The sequence below is a fragment of the Hemicordylus capensis genome, chromosome 2 (assembly GCF_027244095.1).
Source record: "Hemicordylus capensis ecotype Gifberg chromosome 2, rHemCap1.1.pri, whole genome shotgun sequence".
In the NCBI taxonomy this organism is placed as follows: domain Eukaryota; kingdom Metazoa; phylum Chordata; class Lepidosauria; order Squamata; family Cordylidae; genus Hemicordylus; species Hemicordylus capensis.
In genome coordinates this window covers 109,315,307-109,335,338 of record NC_069658.1, presented here as the reverse complement: position 1 = coordinate 109,335,338, position 20,032 = coordinate 109,315,307, and the positions used below count along the sequence as shown (strand labels likewise).

At 41.8% G+C, this 20,032-nt stretch overlaps 1 long non-coding RNA gene across 1 annotated transcript in view; it reads left to right on the top strand.

Annotated features, from left to right (window-relative positions):
• Positions 1-12,822: 12,822 nt before the first annotated feature.
• LOC128345398 (uncharacterized) overlaps positions 12,823-20,032 on the top strand; it is a 53,338-nt gene continuing 46,128 nt past the window's right edge. Inside the window, exon 1 of the long non-coding RNA XR_008316437.1 lies at positions 12,823-13,392. This is a non-coding gene — a long non-coding RNA (uncharacterized LOC128345398). The remainder of the gene's footprint in view (positions 13,393-20,032) is intronic.

Here is a 20,032-nt window from a genome sequence, read left to right as displayed (position 1 = left end):
GGAATGGGCCCAGAGACAAGATTTTAAAATGAGCCCCTTGCTGATATACACACAGAAACACACTTCACAACATATAGTGCACTCACACTCACATCCCCATGAATACGGTGAATATCTAGTTCACACTGAATCTAGCTCACAGGGGCGGATCCAGCAGGAAATTACAGGGATTGCAACAAGAATTCCCCCCCATAAAAGATTCCCCTCCCATATAAATAGTGGGGCTTGGATTTTCTCTCTCTTGCAAATGCACTTTGCCAGGGGGTGTCAAACTAAAATTTGGTGGTGGGCCAGATTAGATTCTGATGCACCTCTGGCGAGCCACAAATAGCCTTGCGCCCACCTCACACCACGTATCTTCTTCCTCTTCTCTTCCTCTTATTCCTTTTCTCCCCCTCCCATTTAAATTAGCCAAATGCATTACTTTTTATACTAAAATACACTGAGGGAAAGATTGATTTTTTTATTTTTAGAAGAAATTTGGAACATATCTGCTAATACCAGCTTTTGCATGGAAAATTCTATCACTCTTCCTCTCTACTTTACAAAGGTGTTGCTAGGTACTTAAAAGATCCAGGGCTTAGGCCCACAGCCTCCCCACATTTTGATAATGAAACCCTTTCATGCTCTCTTAAAGGTATTCAACACTCTCCTCCCCACTAGCTTGCTTCACAGCTAAAACTGAATCTCCTCTTTCTCCTGCATCATATTTCTCCTGTATCCTATGCACACAGCTGAGAACCAGTGTGGTATAGTGATTAGAGTGTCAAGACTAGGACTGGGGGACTTGCGTTCCCCATTCAGTCATGAAACGTACTGTGGGACTTTAGCTGAGACACTCTCTCTCTCCCCTCCAAACCTGCCTCACAGGATTGTTGTGAGGATAAAAGTGGGGAGGAAGAACATGTACAGTACCCTGACCTCTTTAGAGGAAGAACAGAATGTGTGTCATATATATGTGTGTGTGTGTGTGTGTGTGTGTGTGTGTGTGTGTGTGTGTGTGACTTTTAGCCACATGCACTCCAATCCTAAGCATGTACTCAGAAGCACATTCAAATAGCATTTTTACACCAATCATAGCAGCATGCAATTCAGTTTAATCTTTTATTTAGTACATTTCATTTAAGCAAGAAAATCATATGCAAAAAAATCATATGCAGCTATAGTGTATGTCTATAGACTACAGTATATATACAATGTATAGTGTGTCCATACACTACAGAAAGAAAAGCCACCATTTTGATTTCAAATAGGACAGCAGAATGTCATATATGGAGTTACCCAAATTTTGCAGAATTTAAAGACAACCAATCATTTTATGTGCAATTTAAAAATTAGTTTCTTGTGAACTGATTTGCAAAGCCTTATTTTGAAGCAAGTGTACACAGTACAAAAATAGACTTTTGGTGGGGAAACATGCTACAAGTACAAAGCAAAATAAAATAAAATAGTAATGTTTAAAATGGGGGAACTTGTTAAGAGAACCATTTTCTCATATTTTGCTATTTAAGCCATTGTGAGAACTCTGTTGTCAAAAAAGCAGCATATAAATATTTTTAATAAGGATGGGGGGAGAGGAAGCAACACACACAGAGACCAGATTAGAGCTATAAGCAGTGTAACTTCAGGAATAAAAAGGAACAAAAACAGATCCATTTTGTAAGAGCAACCCCCCCAATCTTTTCAAAGCTTTTAATACTTTTGCACTAACTAATTTCCTCACAACAAGGTATACTGTTTGAATGGGGAGGGATTTTTCTTACAAGTTTGCACTGTAATAGTTTTGGCATACTAAAATGTTTTGTTTTTTTAAAAAGCGTAAGAATTCTCTCTCTCACCTCTCTCTCACACACACAGGATGGGATTTCTCTCACATGTACAAAACATACAGTTCATGGTGGTGGTGGGAGGGGAGAGAGTGCAACATGGTAGCTTGACCAAGGGGAACAAATCACACTCAAACCAAACAAACAGCAGAGGGTTGATGAAAAGAGGAAGACCATAGAACACATGGCTTGTCATAATTTGTTATTGGCTTTCAGAATAGCTGATGCTGATCTTCTTTCCCCATTCCTGTAGCTTGCTCGATTATTTTTGCACTTTTGTATACTACCCCTAATTATATTAAAATGGCAGCTCCAACTGAGACTTCCTCACAGCAGTTCTGTTCCTGTCAATGTAAAAATGGGCTTGCTTTCAAGAGAACCAAGCCATTCACTTGACAAACTATAATTAAACAAATTGGTTGGGAGGACCCATCTAGTCAAATCCTAATCCGAGGCAGGAGTATTGATTCACCAGTTCCCATATGCAAACTCCTGATGCCTTATATGTCTAAGCTACTGAGCTAAGTCAAAAATATTGGAAAACAGTGGTCAGGTGGATTCACATGCATGTATAATCAGTAGTTAAAATTTCTTTTTTCTTTCTGTGTGATCTGGATAGGGTTTTTGGTGTTGGGATTATGAGGTCAGGCTTCCTCATTGTGACCATGTGATGTCACCATAATTCTGAGATATTTATCCATCATATTTGACCACTTGCTCAAATACCCTGCATGTTATTCTCTCCACCCCCACCCCTGAGATTAGTCATTAGGCAACCCCCTTTTGATATTCCCTTTGCCCTCCAGATGTGCAGTTGACAGCCTCCTTCCCAAGAAATGATCAGGCATTCCAGTCACTCTGCAGTACCATCAAGAGGCTAGAATCCAGCTTCCTTCCTTTTGCTCTCACTACTGCAGCATTAATATTTCATGACGAGTAATAAAGCAGAACCAAATGCTGGCTTCTAAAAAAGATTAGGCCACAGGAAAGCATTAAATTAAACGGATCTGATACTTAGAGGGAAACTGATAAACACACTGCCGTTTCTCTCACTAGCATCAGCCTGTGCATGTGGAATGGATTTATGGCACAACAGATTTTTGTTTTCAATAATTTCTTTCCCCTTCTTGCATGTGGAAGGCTTTTCAGAAAGTGAAACAGTTTTATCCATGCACTAATTCATTTGTGTATTCTAGTGTGGCCGCTTGCCAATTTTGCTGACATTTTTAGACTTGAAACATCTTCATCCAGAATCATTACAGTAATTAATAAGCATTGAAGTGTATGAGAAGATGTTTTCATAGGGTCCTTTCTTTGGGCTTCAAGTGCTATAAATAAAGTTAGGCCAACAAAGGAGAACAAATAGAACTGAGGCATGAAAGTTAATAGTGCACAATGGACACTCCCACTCTGTATTTGTATATTTATTTATTTATATTATTTATTAAAAGATTTGTACACACCCTTTCCTTTCCTCTCAACTGGGACCCTTAAGATGGTGAATAATCATTATGGAATCATGAAATACCAATAAAACAATTCAGTAATAATTTTTAAAAACCTGGTAGCAATAGTGAATCTGCAGCCAAAACTGTATAAAAGAGCACCCTGGTGGAATTTGCATCTAAAGAATAGTTGTTGGCTTCATTCCTAGAAGCAAGGGAATAGGTTAGCCATGTCTCATGGTATAAAGAGTTCTATAACCTGGGTGTCACTAAGTCCTGTTCCACTTTACATGGCAGTAGAATATGGAGCAGGCCTCCTATGATGATCACAGTGTACAGGTAGGTTCATATTTAAAAATCCAGGTCTCAGTGTCCATCACCCAAATGATCTTGGGAGTTGGTGTGATGTAGTGGTTAGAGTGATGGAAAAGGACAAGAAGTCATGGGTTCAAAATGCCTGGTCAGCCACAATGCTTATTGGGAGACCTTGAGCCCAGGGACATAGGGACCATTGAGCAAGGGAAGATTACCGTCCCATGGCCTCCAGGGTCTGGGGTGGGGGCACCAGGGCACCCCCTCGCCCTTGGCCTTTCCACCTCCTGTGCCCAACTGGTGAATATAGTGCTCATCCATCAGCTGGGAGTGTGAGGTGCACCCCTTCTTCTCCCCAGCCAGTGTTTCACTGAAAAGCTGACTGGGCTGGAAGGAAAGGCCAACCAGCCAGTTAGCCAGCATTTCAATCAAGGGAGGATGGGAGAGGGTCTGAAATGACCCTCTTTAGGGCAGTGGTCACACTCCCTGTGTCTGACATCAGACACAAGGTGTGTGGCTTGGATCTTGCATGCTTTCCATACGCACCTGACAGTCTCAGGGGGCAGGGGAGTCACCAGCAGGACTACATCCTCTGGCTGCCCAAGTGCTCCCTATACCCCTGCTTGAGCCAATCATTGTCTCTCTGCCTAACCTACCTAGTCACAGGGTGTTGTGTGAATAAAAGGAGAGGATGGCCATGTATGCTGTCCTGAACTTGAGTGGGGGGGAGGGTGTCCGGCACGGCCCACTGTCCTTACCCTGCCCTGTGGACGAATCCACTGGGCTCTCAGAGGAGGTAGGAGTGAGCAGCAGTCGGGGAGAGGAGGCGGAGACCCCACCGACAGGCAGAAGCCAAGCCCCTGATATAATTGATTAACTTTAAAAACTAAATCTAATCATGTTGAAAGGTTTAAAACACACAACACGATAAAAACATGATTAAAGGTTAAGAAGGAATTTCCTCCCCAGCTCAAACTGTTATCTTGTCATTACTTGCCTACAAATGAGATACTGTTATCATCATGTAATTACTTGCCTACGTGATCTGTAAGGTATAAAAGTCTGTTGTAAATGATGATCGGGGTTCTGGAATTTGGGCAATAGCCGGCCAGAACCTTTGCTTTTGCAGAGCAAATAAAGCCTTTTAAAACTTCTCCGCTGGTGATGTTCTTTGGCTCGCTGACTCAGTAAAAGAACCATTTGGATGGTATAGCACCCCCTTGGCTGAGAATGGGCTAAAGCATCCAGAAGCCACAGCTGTGGAACCATTGTGGGCCGGGCGACTACCCGAGAGAGCTGCTGAGGAGGCACATCAGGGTGCCTTGCTCTGAGGCCTGAACTGTCCAGCCACTCCATGCAAGCCTCGGGTTAAGGGGAGCCTGCCTGGGCAGAGGGTTAAACATGTAATAATAAAATAAAATGAATCTGTCATTTACATCCTTGCTTTTAAAGATCTACGTGAAACGGGTCTCAGATTTGGGACCTTCATTCCTAAATATTTGCAATGTAAGAGTAATCTGTGGGTTCTGGAATTTCTGTGGTACATCTGAAAGCATCCCAAGAACAGACTGTATGATAAATGCATTGCATTGTACTAGGAGAACCAACAGAGAAACTGAAACACTTTTTGCTGAACCAGCTTCAGATTACCACAATAATTTATGTTCCAAATAAGAGTGCATGTAAATTATATTGCCAAAAAAACTAGTATGCAGTTAATCAGTTATTGTTTCTCCAAATGCATATATGTACACTGTTATTCAAAATCTATTCCATAACAGACTGATGTAAACATAAAGATGCAGAGCATTTTGTGAAAGCTTGATCTCTGCAGCAGAACATGGTGCACAGTAACCTTTTTTCGGCATGGATATTATGATATATGTTGCTAGTACAAACTTCTTGTTATGGAAAGAAAGAACCCTATGAACTATGAGCTAGTGTGTGACCCTGGTGTATATTTTTTCCAGCAGAAGTGACTGAGTTCCTAATCTTTATACAGAACGACAAGGATTTCAGTGTGCAGCCCTCTGCTGGTGTCTCTTGAGGTTTGCTGCCTGCCATTACCTTTCAGTTCACTTCTATAGTTTGTGCAAAATGGCACCACACTAAAAATCATGCATAGTACGGTAGATTGCTAATATATTTTACGTGGTAATTTAAAAATAGCTGTTTGGGTAAGATTTTGACCCAGTCCAAATGGTACTTCCAGTGTGCTGGAAGTGTGTTAAAATCATGGTCACACTTAAATTTAAAAAAGAAAAGCACATTGTTAAAAGTTCTTTGCTTTCTTACAATTTTGAGAAAATTCAGAATGTTCTCATGCTTGTACTAGTAAAACTTTGAGAAGATTGTTAGTCATACAAGAATGCAGGATTTTGAATTTTCTCAGAACTATAAGAGACAAAAAATGTTTTACAGGGTGCTTTCCTTTTTTAAAAATAAAACAACCACAAAAGGTATCTACTAGGCCTGTATAGGCTCAAAATTGTCAAACGTGATCTGACCCAACCCAGTCTGACAGGTAAATTGTTGGGGGGGGGGGACAGACAATTGGGGTCAGGTTTGGTCAGATTCTGTTGGAAATCTAACAATTTCCTGACATTCAGTTGAACCCCTTCTCCTCTCCTCCCCCTCCCCCTCCCTTACCTGGGTGGGTGCAGCAGACACAATCTCCTCTTTGCTCCTCCTAGAGCCCTGAAGCCAGTTGACTTGCTCCTTGCCTTTTCCCCTCCCCCACTTTAAGCTCCTTGTAGGTCTCCAATGAGCACAGGGGATTGTGGGAATCATAGTTCTTTTAAGGGATGCAGCCATGGTAACCAAGATGTGACCTGCGGCTGCTCAAAACTCTGTTTTCTCTGTCACCTCCAATGACAGCAGTGAAAGAGTTTTTAACTTGTTTTCAACCTAAGCAGCACCAGAGGAGCACCAGCCAAAAGCAGGATTCAGGACAGGTGCCACCAAGATAAGAGCCACTGCCACCAGGGCCGCCCCACCCCTGTAGGAAGGGACACACTGAAAGGCACTATGGGTCTCTTTAAAGCTGGAGCTGACCCTGTTTAGAGTTTTGAACTTTCAACCTTAGAATGCTTAGAATCATAGAACTGTTGAGGTCTTGATTGGTACAGTACAAGAAAAATGGCCAGAGGTGCTAAGCCACTTTAAAAGGGGGGTGGGTGGGTGGGATTGAGAACTCTTGAACTTGTGGATACCCCTCAGAAGCAATTCCATATGAGATGCACTCTCACTTTTCTTTGGGAGTGAGCTCAGTGACTCCCTTTTCCAACCAGTAACTTGTGTCAATTGGCCCAAGATATGGCTCAAATCATATCATGGTTTGAGATGCTGTGACATGTCTATACCTACAAAGTTTAGAATCGTTGAGACAATGGTTTTTCCCATGATACTCTATGGATGCGAAAGCTGGACATTAAAGGAAAAAAGTATTGACGCTTTTGAGCTTTGGTGCTGGAGAAGACTTTTGAGGATACCATGGACAGCCAGAAAAACAAACAAGTGGATCATAGAACAAATCAATCCAGAGGGTAATAAAGGTTGGACAAGGGTCAAGCTGGGATTTTTGGCCCAGATTAACAATCAGTAGTTTTATGAATGCAAGGCTATTTACCTCAATAGGCAATATAGTTTTGTTTTAATATGTAGCTGGTTGTGCAATAGGTTGGAAAAAAGGGTCAACCTATTTTCTAAGCATTTAAAAGACTTTCCATAATACTTACAAGCTTACCTCCTCCAGAAGTTTTATATTTATATATTTATTTCAGACTTTTAAAGTCAATGTTGAAAAGTTCAGAGTAAAAAATATTTAAATGTTGTTTATGAAGAACAACATCTGAAATATATAAAATGTATTGAATATAAGCTTACTGTTAAAACGAAGTTTTGCTCATCCAGAGCCGCTATATATTTGTGCCAAATGATCTCAAGCAAAACTGTAATTCTCAGTGCTGTAACTCGAGCCCATGTTTTCTAAGAGCGGCATTGGCTTTCTGAGCACAAGTTTCCCCGAATTCTGCCAGCTTAATTAATGAATTTACGGTACAAAGCTGAGCAGGGCTAGAGAAAAACAGCAAAACTAAAAGTCAGAGTAAAAAGCAATAAAGATAGATTTTTAATAACAAGGTGGATTAACATAATTAACCATGCCATGTGTGGTCTTAGTGCATTCTTGCTGGCAAGAGAAGTTAACCTTAGCAACTGTACTAATTCCCTCAATGCATGTCCCTAGAGTCAATCAGTCAGATTTGCCTTAACATAATGCAAGTGGGTTCTTCTTGTGAATCCCTTTCAGATGGTCATTGTCTTGTAGCCAACAAATTTAGATAGACTGGTTTAGACGTCACACAAAACCATGGTTAAGTCGTGGCTGTGCACTGTATTCTTAAGCCTTGGGAATGTGCTTCCCCCTTAAATGTGCTACCAGGAACATGCTATCTCCCTCCAGATCAAAATGCTGAAAGTGACTGGGAGTTGCAGGAGGGAATCAGGGAAACGTCAAGGAGAGGCAGGGCAGTAATAATGGGTGACTTCAATTACCCATACATAGACTGGGTAAATTCACAGTCAGGTCATGACAAAGAGGTCAAATTTCTAAATACGCTGAATGACTGTGCCCTAGAACAGTTGGTCTTGGAACTAACCAGAGAGAAGGCAACCTTGGACTTAATCCTGAGTGGCACCCAGGACCTGGTGATGATGTCAGTGTCAATGACCCTTTAGGCAACAGAGTCCATAGTACGATCAAATTCAGCATACATGCGGGGAGAAAATCACCATAGAAGTCTAACACAGACACTTTGAATTTCAGAAGAGGAAACTTTTCCAAAATGAGGAGTATGGTGAAAAGAAAGCTGAAAGGGAAAATCAGGAGAGTCACTTTGCTCCAGAATGCATGGAGCTTACTCAAAACCACAATACTAGAAGAAGCCCAGTTAGACTGTATACCCAAAAGGAGGAAAGGTACCAGGAGGATGCCAGCATGGCTAACAGGTAATGTCAAGGAAGCCATAAAAGGGAAGAAGACTTCCTTCTGAAACTGGAAGGCCTGTCCAAATGAAGAGAACAGAAAGAAACACAAACTCTGGCAAAAGAAATGCAAGGTGACAATAAGGGAGGCAAAAAGAGAGTTTGAGGAACATTTAGCTAAAAGCCTCAAGGGGAATAACAAAAACTTCTTTAAATACATCAGAAGCAGGAAACCTGCCAGGGAGGCGATTGAGCAATTAGACAATGAGGGAATGAAAGGGATTATTTAGGAGGATATGGAGGTTGCAGAGAAGCTAAATGAGTTTTTTGTGTCTGTCTTCACGGCAGAGGATACTGAACATATACCTGTTCCTAAAACAGGCTTTTCGGGGATGGAGGCCAAAGAACCAAGTCAGATAGAAGTGACAAGAGATGATGTTCTAAACTGTCTGGAAAAACTGAAAACTAGCAAATCGCCAGGGCCGGATGGCATCCATCCAAGAGTCCTCAAAAAACTCGAATGTTAAATTGCTGACCTCCTTGCTAAAATATATAACTTATCCCTGCAATCAGGCTCTGTACCAGAGGACTGGAAAGTAGCAAATTTAACAGCGATTTTCAAAAAGGAATCCAGGGGCGATCTGGGAAATTACAGACCAGTTAGCTTAACGTCTGTTCCAGGCAAATTGATGGAAAGCATCCTCAAGGATAGAATTGTAAAGCACATAGAAGAACAGGCCCAGCTGGGAGAGAACTAGCATGACATCTTGCCTCATAAACCTTTTGGAGTTGAGAGTGTCAACAAGTGTGTGGATCAAGGTGATCCAGTTGACATACATAGTATGTCTGGACTTTACAAAAGCTTTTGACAAAGTTTTTTTTTTTTTATTGCTCATCAAAGACTCCTGAGAAAACTTAGCAGTCATGGGATAAGGGGACAAGTACATGTGTGGATTTCTAACTGGTTGAAGGACAGGAAACGGAGGGTAGGGATAAATGGAGAGTTTTCACAATGGAGGCAAGTAAGAAGTGGGGTCTCCCAGGAATCTGTAGTGGGACTGGTGCTTTTTAATGTATTCATAAATAATCTAGAAGTAGGGGTAAGCAGCGAGGTGGTCAGATTTGCAGATGATACCAAACTCTTTGGGTAGTGAAATCCAAAATGGACTGTGAGGAGCTCCTAGAGGATCTCTCCAAACTGGGTGAGTGGGCGGCAAAATGGGAAATGCGATTCAGTGTTGGCAAGTGTAAAGTGATGCACACTGGGACGAAAAACCCCAACTTCAAGTATACACTGATGGGATCAGAGCTGTTGGTGACTGACCAGGAGAGGTATATCGTTGTCGTGGTGGAGAGCTCATTGAAAGTGTCAACCCAATGTGTGGCAGCTGTGAAAAAGGCCAATTCCATGCTAGGGATCATTAGGAAGGGGACTGAAAATAAAACTGCTAATATTATAATGCCCTTATACAAAATGATGGTGCGGCCACACCTGGAGTACTGCATACAATTCTGGTCACCACATCTAAAAAAGGACATTGTAGAACTGGAAAAGGTGCAGATGAGGGCAACCAAGATGATCAGGGGCCTAGAGCACCTTTCTTATGAGGCAAGGCTACAACACCCAGGGCTTTCTAGTTTAGAAAAAAGATGACTGCAGAGAGAAATGATAGAGGTCTATAAAATCATACATGGTGTGGAGAAAGTGGATAGAGAAAAATTCTTCTCCCTGTCACATAACACTAGAACCACGGGTCATCCTATGAAACTGATTACCAGGACACTTAGGACTGACAAATGGAAGTACTTTTTCACACAACGCATGATCCACTTGTGGAATTCTCTGCCACAAGATGTGGTGACAGCCAACATCCTGGATTGCTTAAGAGGGGTTTGGATAACTTCATGGAGGAGAGGTCTATCAATGGCTACTAGTCGGAGGGCTATCGGCCACCTTCAGCCTCAAAGGCAGGCTGTCTCTGAGTTCCATTTGCAGGGGAGTAACAGCAGGAGGGAGGGCATACTCTCAACTCCTGCCTGTAGGCTTCCAGTGGCATCTGGTAGGCCACTGTGTGAAACCGGATGCTGGACTAGATGGGCCTTGGGCCTGATACAGCAGGTTTCTTCTTATGTTCCCCTGCCTGTGCAAATCTTAGAATTCTATTTCCAATTTAGGTTAAAAAGAAACCAAGTTCCATCATGATATCCTAACGGACTGAACCTGGTTTATTCTAACCAACTTCCCTTAAATAAACTGAGTTCTGTGCCCAAGGTTTTTAGTGGGATTCAGATCTTAGTGAGTTTCAAATCTTAGTTTATTTAAAGGAAGTTGGTAAACCAAGATCAGACACTTCAGACATAAAACTGGTTTGTTTTTAATCTCCTACTTTGGACTTCTACTTTGAATTCTGCTGAGGCTCACATGGACAGGGGAGAGAGAAGCACCAATTCCCAAGGCTTGGAGATGTTGTGTGAAATAAATATTTAAGCATGGTTCTGCATCGTATGAATCAGCTCACCATGTTGCAATAGTTCCAGTTGAGGTAGGGTATGACAGAAATTAAAATAACCTGTTCAGATTGCCCTGTTATATATTTTTGTGCGACCTTGAAGTAATTGAACAATGACAATAACGTGGTATCCTGCTTAATTGGATTGCTTTTTCTATTAACAGGCTTCAACAGGATCAAGAGAGTGGATCAAGAATTTATTAACATTCCAAAAAGTTGATATATTGATAAAAGTAATAAACACATCTAGTTACATTTAATTACATCATTTACATAAAAATGGACAAGCAAATACCAATATCGCGCATGTAGAGATGAAATTGCTAGAGATCCAGCTCCAAATGGCATTGGCCTTTTGCACCACTAACACTAATGACCACTAGGGGCATTAGGAGTAGAGATAGTCATTTAGACGTCTCCTTTTCCTTCTCTTTCTCCTTCTCCTGCTTACCTCTGCCTCTATAACCGCTCTATTGATAGAGTGTACTCAGGAACTTCCTGGGAGTGACTTCCTCCTTCTTCTCAGAATGCTTCTAGCTCTCTCTCTGAGCACCATGCTTCTATAGAGCTCTCTCTGACCACCATGTAGCCAGAAGTTAGTTATGCGTCTTTTCCTATCATCATGTACTTCTGAATAAAATAGATTAGATTAACTTTACATGAATCGCCATGCTTATCATTTACAAGCTGTTGCCCCTAAGACCCTATTAACTTCTGCTGTAATAATGGGAGTGAGTTAGCTCCTGAAATACTCTGCTATACAAGTAATTGTCTCCAACAGAAATTTCCTCCAAAAACTTGGGTAATTGACAGGCTCCCATCTAGAAGAATATTCTGGTGGATTGTGCATTTTTGAGACAGACAAACATTAGGTATGCATTGTTGTAAGCTGTTTTAAGAAACTGATAGTGCTGGAGAAGTGGGATATAATGCTTTAAAATAAAATATTGGGTGGAAAGGAGCCCAGGATCATGAAGATCTTAGAAAATGAAAAATTTTCTTCCATGTTCTGGAGTGCTCAACTCAAATAAAATTGAGAGAGTGAGCCCTGGTTCATTTAAAAGGCATCCATGTGCTGCGATAAAGATGTAGCTTCATTTCAGGGAATGGGCAGATTATTCTTTCAATTACAGCCATGAATGCCAATGGTTTCTTTAAGAGCTATTCCTGGGACCTGTCATTTTCAGAGATAATTGCAATATATTTTGTTAAGTACTTTGTCCTGCTGAAGAGTTGCCATTTTTATGTATTTTTTAAAAGCTGACTATACTACAGTCTCAGAATATGTCTTAAACGGTGAACCACTGAATGGTTAGTTCTTGTGTATGCCACCAGGGCAAGTGCTGGTACAGTTTAGCAGTTAAAAACATGGGTCCCTGGTCCAAATCTCTGCTCAACCATGAACTTGTTGGGTTGTCTTAGACAAGCCAGTGTCTCTATTGCCCTATTGCCCTGTGAAGGTACGCCCCACCAGTACCCAGTGGGACCTCATAACCACCACCACCCCACTACTGTCTGACAGTCAGATGCCTACGGTACCCTACACAAAGAGATTTGGTACTGCAGATTTAATAATGAGACATTTTTATTAAGAAAATATTTAAGCAGAGTGATTCAAATTTATATAGTTTAATAATAATAATAATAATAATAATAATAATAATAATAATAATAATAATACCTTGAAGAGCACCTCAACACCATAGGGGCCACAGAAATCACCATCAGCCAATTACAAAAAGCAGCTTTACTGGGAACAGCCTATATTCTGCGACGATATCTATAACAATTGACAATAAAATTCTGGCATCCCAGGTCCTTGGGAAGGACTCGATGTCTGGATAAAACAAACCAGTCAATAACACCTGTCTGACTGTGTAAACAAGAAATAATAATAATAATAAATACATAATAATAAAATTTTAATAACTGAAGGGTTTGTCTAATTAGATTGGGCTCAGTCCTGATACCTACCAAAACCCTACTCCAGATTAACATTCACTCACTCACTTAGAGCACCTTAGAGGCACAAATCTCAAAATGAAAGGGAGCTTTTCTGTTTCACTGGCCTCCAATGGCTATTGAGGTAGGCAGCCTCGGAACGTTGGGCCTTGGGAGTTCCTCGGCAGTTGTCCAACTGCTGTCCTGGGTCTTTGCCTTGTCTGCTGTCTCAGGTACAAAGTCTTCAATGTGACCCTCCATTCCATTGCTGGCCAGTTAACTGCCAGGCTCCCTGAAGATCTCTTTGCTAAGTCAGTGTTTGCTCAGCTGCTAGGCTACCTCAGTGCAGGGGCAAAGGCAAGGTGAGGTGCTCAGGTAGGACACTTCTTCTTCTTCTTTTTAAGGTATCTCAGGAAGAGGCAACCTTCCTGCTCCCCCTCAACCTTCTTAGACCTGCTCTTCTCCTTGGTCTGCCTTCCTCCTTCTGCCCATTCTTTTTCAGTTCTACTTTCTCCAGAGCTCTCAGTCTGACAGCTGATTCATTCTGTGAGCCTGTTCAGACATTCTATTTATATTCTGCTCCTTGGAATATTCAGGTAGGCTCAGCCAGTCCTAGCCTAGCTGTCACCTTTTAAATGGATTGGCCAAAGTCATCACTCGCAGAGTTTGTTCTGCTTTAATATTCAACATTCAACAACAACAACTATTTATATACCACTTTTCAACAAAAGTTTCCAGAGCGGTTTACATAGAGAAATAATAAATAAATAAGATGGCTCCCTGTCCCCAAAGGGCTCACAATCTGAAAAGAAACATAGATAGACACCAGCAACAGTAACTGGAAGTACATGATGGGACAGGACCTTTATCAGTAAGACTGTTCCATTAAAACCCCTAAACTTTGTCAAAACTAATGCCTGTAAACAGTAAAAGATAGAACCAGTCAGCCAAGCAAACAGGCTCTTCAATGTTTATAATGTATATGCCTCAGTAGTAGTAGTAGTATATGCAGAAGGCTCAAAATGTTCCAACTTGAAATGGGCCATTCTGAGAATTCTGAGCTCCAAACAGAACACCCTTCAAATGAAGGGCATGTTTCAAGCTCAGAATGGAATGACCCCGTTCCAAGTTGGAACATTTCAACTGTTCCGAGCAGAGCCAGGGTGGTCAGTGAGGGTTGGCGGGAGGTACCTTTAACCCTAATTACCTATTCCCTGCGATCCCCCATGAGCAGTGACACCCTGCCCAGCATCTCGCGCCAAGGCTACCCCATCTGTGGTGTTACTCTGGCCTCTGTGCACACATGGCAGCCATTTGCGTGCACGCAAGTGGCTGCCACGTGTGTGCAGAGGACAGAAGAGCACCATAGATGGGGTAGCCTTGGTGTGAGATGCTGGATGGGGTGCCGCTGCTCGTGGGGGCTTGCAGGTCCAATTGGTACTGAAGTAATGATTTTTAAAGGTACCTCCCACCACCCCTCACCACCACCACCCTGCTCGAAATACTCAAAACCCAAGCTCATTCTGTCAGAACAATCGGCTTGACCGGTTGTTCTGACGGAACATTCCAGGAATTGGCATTCCGTTCCGAGCTCAGGAAAAAAACACAAATCCCATTCCGTGCACATCGCTACTCAGTAGTACACATAGAGGTCATATCTTATTGTAACCAAACATCAAAGATTACTAAATAATCCAAACTAATACAGATTAATTCTTCACATCTCCAAATACAGGGGAAATAGTATTGGCCTACCTTACAAGATCCATCCATGCCATCCAACCTACAGCAGGCAATTAAAAATAATTAGTTCAGTTCTTGGAAGGCACGATAAGATTACACAACTAATTAGAGGGGGAAAGAACTTAATGTTCCGAAAGACGACTAAAACATTGCTTAATTTACAAGCAATCCGTTAAGGACAGATAACACATCTACTACAGAAGAAAGAAAATATGAAGGTAGATGTAGTATGAAGGCTGAAGTTCATCATCATTTTAATAGGAGTTTAACGTTGTCGTCCCAAAAAATGCCCATAGAGAGAGACTGCTATTCTGGCATGCTTGCTTTGAAAACATTTGATAATAGTTACAAACTATTGACCTTATGAGCCTTGGTGGAGAATGCAAAGGTTGTGCCTGTTGGAAGAGGGAGAACACTGCTTAAAGGAATTCTGACGCACCAGTAAGATGAAAAGCCTCTTTTTAAAAACTTTTTGTAAAATACACCAACAATAAACTAAGTGAATAGAATTTAGAATTTATTTATTTATTTAGGTCTTTGACCAGCAAAATAAAAAAACAAAACTGTCACAAGACATATGTCAAGCCAATATATAAAATTACTTAATTCCTTGGTTACTAAAACAACTCTATATTTCTAAATTACACTAAATTACAAGAATTATCTGGTCAGAGATTGGTAGAAGCTGCTATTAAGTCATGGTGAATTCTACGTGTTGCCGCACAAAATTTGGCAACACTGTAGGTAAAAGCCAGCTGCTGATCTGAGAGAAGAAATGAAACATTAAATTCATTTGAACATCCTGGAAAGTTTAATAATAAACATACATTGAAAAAGGAGCAGTTAAAACATTACAGAGCTCACAATAAAAAAATGCAATATAACAGGACAAGTCCCACAGTTTCAATAGCTCTTACTCCACAGGGCATGTACACTTGATATAGGGATATTCTGGAACATTCCTTCCAACACCACAGATGGTAAGACATCAAAACACACCATAAAAATGCTTTCTGATGGTTAGGGATTGTCAGTGCAGCAAGATAATGGACTGATCCATTATTATATGAAAGTATCCAGACCTTAAAACAACTGGGGGCTATACTTAAATCATTTTGTCGCTTGACGTCCAAAATACACTGCTTGAGGGTTGTCCTGGCTTGCCCATAACCCACAGCAATCAGTGCCAGGAGAGAACCCATAAGTCACCAGTTTCTCCATTAGCAACTGCTTCCATGCAATTTGGAAATTATCCTCTATAAACTAAGTGGGGGGGGGGGGGGCTGAAGCAAATCGGCTTTGTAGACTAAAAGAGGAAGAAAAAACCCCTCTAGATGTTCCTTTGATGCTGCTGAAGCATGCTCTTGAGGCAGATAGAGTATATAGGATTTCTCTGACTTGAGGGCAGGGGCTAGAATGCCCTATAAAGTTCTCGAAGTGTTTGAGGTTTTCTCTAAGCAGGCATAGAAATCTACTAGGTTTGACTGTGCAGAGATCACAAAGAAGAAGGATGTCTTGTGCTTTTTAATGCAATGACACAATTATTTAAGATGGTCAGATATGCTCTTAGTTTTAAGGGGGGAATTCCTTTTAAAAAAAATTAGGGACGCTCTGAAACCCTATTCTTGTCCTACTGAAGAGAGCTAAGAAGAACCTGACATTTACTATGACCTATGGGATGTAATGCTTTGGAACTAGCTATATTTTCTTAGTTTTAAGAGAATATCAATACTTCTGGATTACACCCTGTAGAGCATAGTAAATTTCTAAGAACGCTTCAGAAGGACAGGAGTATGATTTCAGAGTGTCCCTGATTTTTTTTAAAAAAAATCTTGCGATCCCCAAAATATTTGGAATGAAATAAGAGAAATAGGACAGTACTCCTGCAGCCTTTAACTTCTGTTGGTGTCCAGTCAAACCAATGCACAACTCGCCTCATTCATCAACAAGAATGAAATGTCTGGTCTGGATTTGCTGGCAGAAAACAACAAAACACCAAGAACTTTATGAAATAAATAACATACAAAGTTTCCCTTCCAGTGTAAGTAGCTGCTGAAATACGCTGTACAAAAGCACATTATTAGGGTCTTTCATGATCAGTTTTCAAGATATTGTGCAGACAAGACTTATTGGTCCAATAGTTAAGACATTTTCTGAATTACGCCACTTAAGCTGCTAATTTATAAGTTTGTTGTGCTATTACTTTTAAGAGCACGTCTTTGAGCGTGCACTCAATTCCAACTGGTGACCTCTTGCAAGAAGTTACTACTGTTGCTTTAGGACAATTGCTTCTCAGGTCACATTCAATCTCTCATATATCTCTCATATTGACAGCAATTGAAATTAACAAGACCTTTGAGGTCATTGATTTCTTGCCATCGGGGACTGCTTGCACACTGAGGATACGAATGCCTGAAGTGAAGCTGCATTGGCTGAAAGACAGCCTATCATTACACCATAAGAAAAAGAATCAAGGCAAGGGAACCATGTCATTCTTGCACTCTTGCTCTCTAGATATGTTCAATTATTCAATAGACCTCAGGGAGCATCAACATAACAAAACACTTATCGACTAAATGAAGGAATTCCTCTTTCTGCACTGTTGTGTAAAAGCTAATTTCTTCCCTCCTTCTTCCCAAATGAATTTTAATAAATATGTTTCTATTCCGTATATATTAATTGAAATATATCTGTATTTGTAGTATACTTTGAAACAGTTGTCAGCCATCCTGTATCTAAGGGCTAGAAATGCAAATGAATAATAGCACAATATTTAATGAACTATTTTGATGAGGTCTTTGAATGGTACAGATGTAACTCAGAGTATCCAAATGAACTTACCCAATCTGGGCGTAGAAGGTTAGGCTAACTGCATTCACATATATAAATCTGCATGGACTGATATATCAGTATTCTTCTGGCAGCTGACTTTGAGTGCAAGCTTTTCATCCAATGCAGGTAAGTATTAGTAAATCTCCCCATTTCTCATGGCTCTTCCATTGGTGAGTCCTGAACCCGAGATCTGATAAAAAGATTGTGTTTTGTCTCCCAGACCTCTCATCTGGCTCTAAGGCCAATGAGATCCTCACCTGTTTACTTCACTACTGTTAAAATTCGCTGCCTGTTGTAGCAACCTCCTTAAATAAGAAGGGCTCTGCTGGATCAGATTAAGGCCCAGTCCAGACATAATGCGGAACTGTGACCACCTCCCCCCGCTCACCTGTCCACATTCAGATGACAGGGAGAGCTGGCTCTCTGCAGAGCTGGCTGTGCGGGCTTCCTTCTTGAAAGGACAACCCATGCAGCTAATTGGGCCAGAATGAGGGAGGAGTTTCCGTGGGCCCCAAACTGCGGTGCCAGCACTCAGATGTAATGCTGGCAGCACAAAACCAGAGTTAAGAGTGACAAAACTCCACTCTGACCAAAGTTTCAGATTGGAGTTTGCTGAGGGAAACCACAGGTCCCTTTTCGCCTTTAGCTATGGTTTGCTGAATTTGGATGTGTTGCTTTGGAAACCAGAGGTGAAGGGACCTCCAGTTTCCTATGAATTCAGCGCCCAGTTCCCACAGTGGATTTGTATCTTACCTTTTATCTTGAACAATGTCAAGATTATTTACAAGAGTAATAAGACAATTTAAAAAATCAATTGAATTATAGTGTCAAAATAATAAAAGCATAGAGATAAGCTCAACAGCTAAAATCATTAAAAGAACCACAAATTTTATTAAAGGCACAAAAGGACTTGGCAGCTAAAATAAAACAGAGTGCCCCCCCATGTCTAGGGAAAGAGTTCCATAATTTTGGGGCTACCTCAGAAAAGACCCTCTCCCTTGACCTCAGAAGGCAGAGTAGGCCTCCAACAGAGAATGCCAGGCTGGTTCACGTGGTCCTTTAGGTGCCCGATGCCTTGGTCATTTGGGGATTTAAAAGTTAAAACCAGTGCTTCAAGCTTAGAAATAGATTGGAAACTAATGGAGATCTTTTAGCACGAAGTAGTATGTTCACAGTATTCCGTTCCAGCTAGCAATCTAGTCACTGCATTCTGTACCAGGTTAAGTTTTAAAATGTTTTTTAAAGGTAGCTCAACATATGATGCATTACAGTAATCTAGCCTGGATAACTGTGGCCAGGCCATCTCTTCCCAAAATGGTGGGCTGTTAGTGCACTCCTCACAACCCTTCCCAGAAATGGGACAAGTACGTAAATAGCTTGTTCACATTGACACTTATTTATTTATATCTATTTTCAACTTTTGTTGAAAAGCGGGATATAAATATGCATCATATTTGTATTCATATTGTTGCTCATCATCCCAACTAGTAGCAGCCAGTGCGGGCGCCACCGGGGAGGCGGTGAGAGGCACCATTAAGGGTAAATTAGTAGGTGCTCACCTCCTCTCTCTCGTCACACCTGAATGCTGCTTGGAGCAGCAGTATGCTGCTCAGCACCCCCTGCGGTACAGATTGCCTCCTCTACTCACCTGGCTGCTAGTGGGTGTCACGCCCTCGATCTCCGACAGCGAGGAGGAGGGGGAAGATGTCAACTTTCCAGGCGATGCAGGAGTGTCTGAGGGGCAGAGCCTGGCTGCCAGTGTTCATGAAACAGCTGTGGATAATGACTCTGAGCAGGCACAACAACCTGAGGCAGCAGAAATTGTGAAAGACCAAACGGAAGAAGAGCTAGGCAACCAACCCCCGCTGACCCCCCCAACAGCGGCGTGTCACGAGACGCAGGGATCAATTGGAGACTATTAGGAAAAGCAAACGCCTCTTGCAGAGGGCTGATAAGCCTTAAATCCCTGCCAGCTGGGAGCTCTCGTGGCTTGCACTATAAATCACGTCGTCAGTCGGCTACTCACTGCTGAAAAAGAACATTCGTCAAACTATATGTCGACAGCGTGCAGCCCAGTCCGGTCAAGACCTTGACAGCGGGGGATCAGCTCTGCAGAGGCCAGGTGAGTGGTGGAGGTGATCCCTGCCACAGGGGGTGCTGGGTGGTGTGCTGCTGCTCCAAGCAGCATTCAGGTGTGGCGAAAGCAGAGGTAAGCACCTATTAATTTACCCTTGAAGGTGCCTCTCGATGCCCCCTGACGGCATTCACACCGGCCGCCACTGATTCCCAACAATAGCTATTCAGAGGCATACTGCAGGTATGCAGGTGGGAGTGGGGAGATCATAGGAGTGAATTTCAAAATGTATTTAAGGGGACTCTAGGCCAGAGAAAGCCCATATGGTATGGTATGGTGTGGTGTGGTGTGGTGTCTTGTCTTGTC